Consider the following 8,431-nt stretch of genomic DNA (forward strand, 5'->3'; position numbering starts at 1 on the left):
GGATAGATCATCAGCCTGCAGACTGAAGGGTTCCAGGATTGATTCTGGTCAAGGGCATGTATCTTGGTTGCAGGCACATCCCCACTTGGGGGTGTGCAGGAGGCAGCTGATCCATGTTTCTCATTGATGTTCCTAACTCTCTATCCCTCTCCCTTCCTTTCCATTAAAAAAATTGATATATTTAGAAGAAAAAAAAAACGGGTAAAAGAGGTTGAATATGTATTGTATAATTTAAAGTATGTAAAAAAATATAACTTTTTAGGGGCATATATGTTATCTATTACTAAAAAAAGGGTAATATGCTAATTAGACCAGACATCTTTTGGACATCCATCCAGACATCCTTCTGGACAAAGCCACTGTGTTGGGGGCCAAGGCAGAATCTGTTACAAGTGATCAGGCTGGCAGGGGAGGGCACTTAGGGGCAGCCAGGCCGCAGGGGAGGGCAGTTAGGGGTGACCAGGCTGGTAGGAGAGGGCAGTTAGGGGCGATCCGGCTGGCAGGGCAGCAGTTGGGGTGATCAGGCCGGCAGACAGAGTTGCTTAGAGGTGATCAGGCAGGCAGGGAGAGAGGTTAGGGGCGATAAGGCAGAAGTGGTTAGGGGTGATCAGGCAGGCAGGGAAGCAGTTAGGGGCATCAGGCAGGCAGGCAGAGTGGTTAGGGGCGATCAGGCAGGTAAGCAGGTGAGCTGTTAGGAGCCAGCAGTCCCGGATTGGGAGAGGGGTCCCGGATTGGAGATGGTGCAAGACAGGCTGAGGGACCCCTCCCATGCACGAATTTCATGCACCGGGCTTCTAGTTTCATATAATTCTGGTTTGGTGGTGATGAACTCCTTTAGTTTTTTCTTGTCTGTGAAGCTCTTTATCTGACCTTCAATTCTAAATGATGGGTAGTGTAATCTTGGTAATGTAGGTTCTTGCTGTTTATCACTTTGTATATTTCTTGCCACTCCCTTCTGGCCTGCATAGTTTCTGTTGAGAAATCAGCTGACAGTTATATGGGTACTCCCTTGTAGGTAACTGTTTTTCTCCTGCTGCTTTTAAGATTCTGTCTTTGTCTTTTGCCCTTGGCATTTTAATTATAATATGTCTTAGTGTGGTCCTCTTTGGATTCCTCTTGTTTGGGGTTCTCTGCACTTGTAAGTCTATTTCTTTCACCAGGTAGGGGAAGTTTTCTTTCATTATTTTCAAGTAGGGTTTCAATCTCGTGCTCTCTCTCTTCTTCTGGCACCCCCATAATTTGGATGTTGGTACGCTTGAAGTTATCCCAGAGGCTCCTTACACTCTCTTCATATTTTTGGATTCTTTTTTCTTTTCGCCTAGAACTGGAGTTCAGAGCAAGTGGGAGCTTGTATCTCCCTCCTGATTAAAAGAGCAGCACATCCAGGTGCCAGCACTTTCCGTGCCTCTGCACCTCTCACCAGTCTCAGTGTGCTTTCTTCACCTCTCCAGTTGTGGAACTTCCACTCAGCCAGCTTTACCATGGTTCTTGGTGGTCACTGTTCTGCCTTTTAGTTGTAATTTTGATGTGGTTGTAAGAGGCAGCAAGTATAGGTGTTTACTTATGCCACTATCTTGGTTCTCCCTGCCAGCATTAGTTTTTAAAAATGACACTAAATCCCCTTCAAAGAAGGTCAAGTCACACAAGGATTTTTTTTCAAGCTTAAGTAATCTTTTTGCTTAAACTTTAGGAAATCTAAAAATCCAGCACGTAGCAACAAGTCTAAAGCAAGAATTATTTCAAAGTAATGATTTATTTGAGAATATAAGATTCATCTACTCAAGCGTCTATCCAGTTGAACTAATGTCAGTTTTATTTGTATATGAGCATGGGTTTTATTACTTCCGTACCTTTTGAAAATCCCATGGCCCTCATGTTATTGAATGGAAACAGAATAAAATAGATATTCCATATTATGCTCAGTAGTCATTTAGAAGAAACTCTGCCGAGAAGAAGCAGTTATATACACATGAAAAGAAATTAATAAGTTAAATTGTATGTATCTGCAGCCATGTAAAAAGATCTTTTAGAAACATGGATGGTAAAGAAACAGCTGGTTATTTTCAATATTGACAAGCATAATGTTGATAACAACTTTCATTTTAATCACCAGAATTGGACATTGAACAAACAAAAAGCTTATTATTTGCATTTAGATACTTTGTCTGAAATTATAGTATATTGTTATCAGGCACTTGTGCTTTAATTAAGACTTCAAGTAGTGAGAAATCAGGTTTCTTTTATACTGACCTGAATAACAAAGAGGGATAGACTAGTATTCCACTAAAAAGTTTATAATCTTAAATAAGATCAAAATTGCTTTTATTTCTAAGAAAAAGTCTGTGATACATAGGCTGATGAGTTGATGACCATAAAAATAGAGGTAAATTAATCTAGCTAAATAAATCCATAACTAAATGCAAACAGAAAAGGGAAATGAAGGAAAATACTGATGTTTCAAAGGTCTGAAGGATAAAAATTGCAACTGAATGAAAAGCTGAGAAAGTATCATTAAAACTGATAATTTTCTAGAAAAATATAAATTTCCAAATTTATATATGTAAAGATAGAAAACCTAAAAAGACCCCTAAAAAATTAAAGAAATTTTTTAAGTGTAAAAATAAATTCCTTTCAGTCCTGGCTGGGTAGCTCAGTTGGTAAGCATGTTGTTCCAGTTCGGCAAGGTTAAGAATTTAATATAGTCAGGGCACATACAATATTCAACCAATGAATACATAAATAAGTGGAACAACAAATCAGTGTTTTTCTCTCACTCACCCTCTCTCTCTCTCTCTTTTTTCCATCTCTTTCTCAAATCAATAAATTTTTAAAAATTTTTTAAATTAAAAAATAATTTCTTCCTAGAATACTCTTGGCAATGATTCATCTATGAGTCATTTCATTTTTTCAAAGAGTAGATACTTTGCTATGCTAGTTAGTCTGTTTCAGAGCATAAAGAATGAAGGAAATTTCCCCCAATACATCCTATAGAGCTAGTATAACCCTGATAAAAAAAATTTAAGAAACATAGAAAAGATAAATTTTAGTTGGATTTAATTTATGACCATGCAAAATAGAGATGCATAAATACAATATAAAATACTGGCAGTTGGATTTAGCAATATATTAAAAATAATATCTATCATCTTGGGATTATTTATTCAGATTGTAGAAATTATTCAATCTTTGGAAAATAATTCACATGATTCATAATATCAATAATAGATTAAAAATAACATTAATTTAATCAATACTGAAAAGGCATCAGCAGAGGACGTTCCCTAGTTTGTTGAGTATTTTTATCATGAATCCCAGAGCTAACATCATACTTAATGGTGAAAGACTACACATTTTCTAAGTTCAAGAATAATACAAAGGTGTCTACTCTTACTTCTTTGATTCTATATTGTGCTAGAGGTTTTAGCCAGCAAAATTAAGCAATAACATAAAATAAAAGTATTCAGTTTGGAAAGGAAGAAATAAAACTCTTTCTATTTGATAATAAGATGATCTTATATATAGAAAACCCCAAGTAACACACACACACACACATACATATACACATACACACTATTAGAGCTAATAGGCAATTTCAACAAGGTGGCAGGGTATAAGATCAGATCCTGCACAGTAGTACAATAGTGTTATTTCTACACACATACAATGAACAATCAGAAAAGGAAATTAAGAAAATAATTAAAATTTAAAAGGCATTGAAAAGAATCATATAATTAGTTATAAATGTAAACAAAGAAGTACAGCACTTATACACTAAAAAGTGACCAAATGTTTTTGAAATTGAATAAAAACTAAATGAATGAAAAGTCATCTAATATCCATATATGTAAATACTTAATAGAGACAAAAAGGTAAAGCTCCTCAAATTGATTTACAGATGCAATACAATCTCTGATAAAATTCCAACTCACTTTTTTAATAAACCAAGCCTAAAATTTATATGGAAATAAAATGACCTGTAATAGCCAAAATAATCTTGAAAAAGATTAACATAGTTGGAGTATTCATACTTTTCACTTTCAAAAACTACCAGAAAGCTACTGTAATAAAAACAGTGGCATATCGAAATTATAGTAGATATATAGATCAATGGAATAGAATTAGGAGTACAGAAATAAAGACTCATGTTTACAGTCAATTGATTTTCAACCTGGGAGCCAAGACCATTCAGGAGGAGAGTAAGTCTTTTCAAGAAGTTGTGTTGGGCACTCACCAAAATGGCTAAAATTAAAATGACTGGCATCACCTACAAATGGTGAGTATGCAAGCAACTAGAATGCCCATATACTTCTATGGGAGTGTCAACTGGTTTAACCATTTTGTAAAAGTGGCAGCATCTACTGAAACTCAATGCAAGCATTCCCTGTGAATCAGAAATTTTCATAATTGTATCACAGGACATGTAATAGTGTATGTAGCAGTATTATTTCTATTAGCTATAGACTAAAAACAACCAACATTTCTGGCAACAGCAGAATAAATTGATCGTAATAAAGTCATAAAATATAATTTTATTCATCAAAGAAAAAATTATATTGAACCACAAAAACACATTTGTATCCCAATGTTGACAGAGAGAAAACACACAAATACAAATAGTATAGTTCCATTATGTGGATGTGTTTAAGTTGTAAAATAGGCACAATCTTTCAACAGAATTCAGGGTAGTATTGTAATTCTTTAGGGAATAATATCAGAGGGGGTGGGCTTCTGGGGGCTGGCATTGTTCTAATTTTTTATGTGAGTAGTATTGCAAATTAAGTGTTCACATTGGGTGAAATTATGGAGCTTTAGATTTTATAGTGTATTCATTTTTTATATGTAAGATACATTTTAACAGAAAAGTGTAAAATGTGTGAATAAAAGCTCATGATTTTCTCTGGGATAAAAAAGAAGTTGTGTTGGGACAACTGGATATCTACATGCAAAAGAATTAATTTAGACAGTATTCATATTGTATACAACAATCAACTCAAATTGGATGAAAGGCCTACATGCAAAAGCTAAAACTTTTAGAAGAAAACATAGGTATACATTTTCATGACTTTGAGTTAGACAAAGATTTCTTAGATATCACATCAAAAGGACAAGAGGTAGCCCGGCCAGCATGGTTCAGTGGTTGAGTGTTGACCTTGATACTAGGAGTTCATGGTTTGATTCCGGGTCAGGGCACAGGCCTTGGTTGTGGGCTCAATCCCCAGTAGGGGCCATGCAGGAGGCAGCCAATCTATGATTCTCTCTCATCATTGATTTCTATTTCTTCTCCCTCTCTGAAATCAATATATATATTTAAAAAGGACAAGAGGTAAATGAAAAGAGAAATAGACTTTATCAAAACTAAAAACTTTTTGCTTCAAAGAACATCATGAAGAAAATGAAAAGACCACCCTCAGAACTGTAGAAAATATGCAAATCTCATATAAGGGATTTTTATCCAGAATATACCACCAACTATTATAACTCAATAAAAAGATAAATAATCTGCTTTAAAAATTGGCAAAGGATATAAACATATATTTATCCAAAGGAGATATACAAATGTGTAATAAGTACATGGAAAGACGCTCAATATCATTAGTCATTAGGGAAATGCAAATCAAGTTCACAATGAGATAACACCTCACATCTACTAGGATGGAAATACTAGTATGCAAAAAAGAGAGAATAACAAGTGTTGGTGAGGACATGGACAAATGGGAACCCACATACACTGCTTGTGGGATGTAATATAGTGAAACTGCTATGGAAAACAGTTTGTTGGTTCCTCAGTAAATTAAATATAGATCATCATATGATATAGTAATTCCATTCCCAAGTATATAACAAAAAATTGAAAGCCTATTTTCAAACAAAAACTTATACAAGAATGTTCATGGTAACATTTTTCAGAGTATCCATAAAAGTGGAAAAACTCATTTTTCTATAAGCTGATGAATGGCAAACAAAAGGTGGCATATCCATACAATAAATATTACTTGACATAAAAAGGAAGGACTTATAGAACATGGATGAGCCTTGAAAACAAAATGTTAAGTTAAGGAATTCAGACTCAACAAATTCACATACTGTATTATTCATTTACTAGTATATAAAATTTCTAGACTAGGCACATCCATAGTGACAAAAAGTAGATTAATGATTGCCAGAGGTTGAAAGGAGGTAGGAATGGGGAGTGACTGTTAACGGGTAGAGGTTTCTTTTGGGGTGATATACTTGTTCTAAAATTGATCATGGTGATGGTGTCACAACTGGGAAGACACTAAAAGCCAATGAATTATAGGGATTCAGTGGGTAAACTGGATGGTATGTGAATTATATTTCAATAAGGCTGTTAAAAACAATACACAAAGACATCTCTTAATATCAGGTATTCTTTAAAACATACTAGTAACTTAATGGTTTCTTGGTGTCCCTATTAAATGGATATATAATCACTATTTCAATGAGCATTGCTATAGTTAAAATTTTGCATATATCCTTTCTCATTTCCCTAGGATAAATTCCTAGAAGAATTTCTGACTCAATCATTATGCACACTTTATACTTTGGATAGACATTGGTTGTCTCACTTATCATGACCATACATGGTGTGTGAAAATGCCAGGTTCTATGCACCATGCCAAATACTGGGTATTTTGTTCTAAAATTGCTTTTTCTTTTCCTCTTCTTTGTTCTCTTCTTCATTTCCATTCTTCTTAACATTAAAAATATATATTTCTCTAATGTATCCTTTTCAGCATTAATTACTGAATCAGGGATAATTTCTAGGAACTTCTCCAGTGATATGCTCTAGGACTTAATCTTAACACATTTCCTTTTCAACATGATATTCAGAACACTGTTAAGTCATGAAAGACTGCCTTATCACATTTTCAGATGGCATGCAATTAAGAGGGACAGCTGTCTGCCTCACGTTCTCCATTTGTTTGCTACTTTAGTCCTCATAACCTCTCTGCATGACAAGCATCATTGTCACTTAAAAATGAAAAACTTGCCGAAACCGGTTTGGCTCAGTGGATAGAGCGTCGGCCTGCGGACTGAAAGGTCCCAGGTTCGATTCCGGTCAAGGGCATGTACCTTGGTTGCGGGCATATCCCCAGTAGGAGATGTGCAGGAGGCAGCTGGTCGATGTTTCTCTCTCATCGATGTTTCTAACTCTCTATCTCTCTCCCTTCCTCTCTGTGAAAAATCAATAAAATATATTTCAAAAAAAAAAATGAAAAACTTGATACTCAAGGAGGTTAAATAACTTAATTAGGATCACATAGTTGTGGTTTTTTTGGTTATTCTTTTTTCTCTTTATTGATTAAGGTATTACAAATGTGTCCTTATCGCCCCATTGCCCTCCCAGCCCCCCCCCCCTGCCCCCCCGAGGTTTGATGGTCTGATCGATGCTTCTCTGTCTCTGGATCTGTTTTTGTTCATCAATTTATGTTGTTCATTATATTTCATAAATGAGTGAGATCATGTGATATTTATCTTTGGCTTATTTCGCTGAGTCACATAGTTTTAATGGGTAGATCAAGTGTTCAAACTCAGGTATGTTTGGTTCTAAAGAATGTACATTTTCTACTATACTAAATTTGTTTTTCAGTTCCAAAAGTATATTTTGAGAACCCACTATGCACCAGGTACTATTCTTGTGACAGAGGATATAGTGATGTATAAAATTGATGTGGTCACCACTCTCATGGAACTTGTAGTCTAATGTGAATGCAAAACAATAACAAGTCAACAAGCAAAAAAGCATAAATTTAAATAGTGACATATGGTATAAAGAAAATAGAATAAGTTAATGATCAAAAGTAACTGGGACAGAACATGAGATAAAATGTCCACATGTACCTCTTTGAGGAGATTTGAGCTTAGCCTTGAATAATGAGAATGAGTTAGCCCTGTGAAGAATAAGGAAGGATCTTCTGGGAAGAAGAAGTAGACAGTCCTAGACTTACGATGGCTCAATTTATGGTTTTTGCAACTTTACGATGGTGTGAAAGTGATAAGCATAATAAATTACATGAGATATTCAACACTTTATTATAAAATAACCTTTCTGTTAGATGATTTTGACCAACTGTAGGCTAATGTAAGTGTTCTGAACACGTTTAATATAGGTTAGGCTAAGCTATGATGTTCGGTAGTTTAAGTAAATTAAATGCATTTTCAACTTACAATGGGTTTATCAGGCTGTATCTATAATTGCAAGTATAAAGGCCTTGACTCAATAACAAACAGCATAACCTAGAAACAGAACTAAGGTCACATAGACATTTGCAATTTATTCTGGCAACACAGTATTTTGAACACTTTGTTTTGAGAATTATTCTTTTATTGAGTCTTAGTATAACACAAAGTGTGTCTCTTTCTCTAAGAGATTAATTACTAAGTATTTGCCTTTATGGCCTTCCTTGCA

Source organism: Myotis brandtii, unplaced genomic scaffold (genome assembly GCF_000412655.1).
Source record: "Myotis brandtii unplaced genomic scaffold, ASM41265v1 scaffold1145, whole genome shotgun sequence".
Taxonomy (NCBI): domain Eukaryota; kingdom Metazoa; phylum Chordata; class Mammalia; order Chiroptera; family Vespertilionidae; genus Myotis; species Myotis brandtii.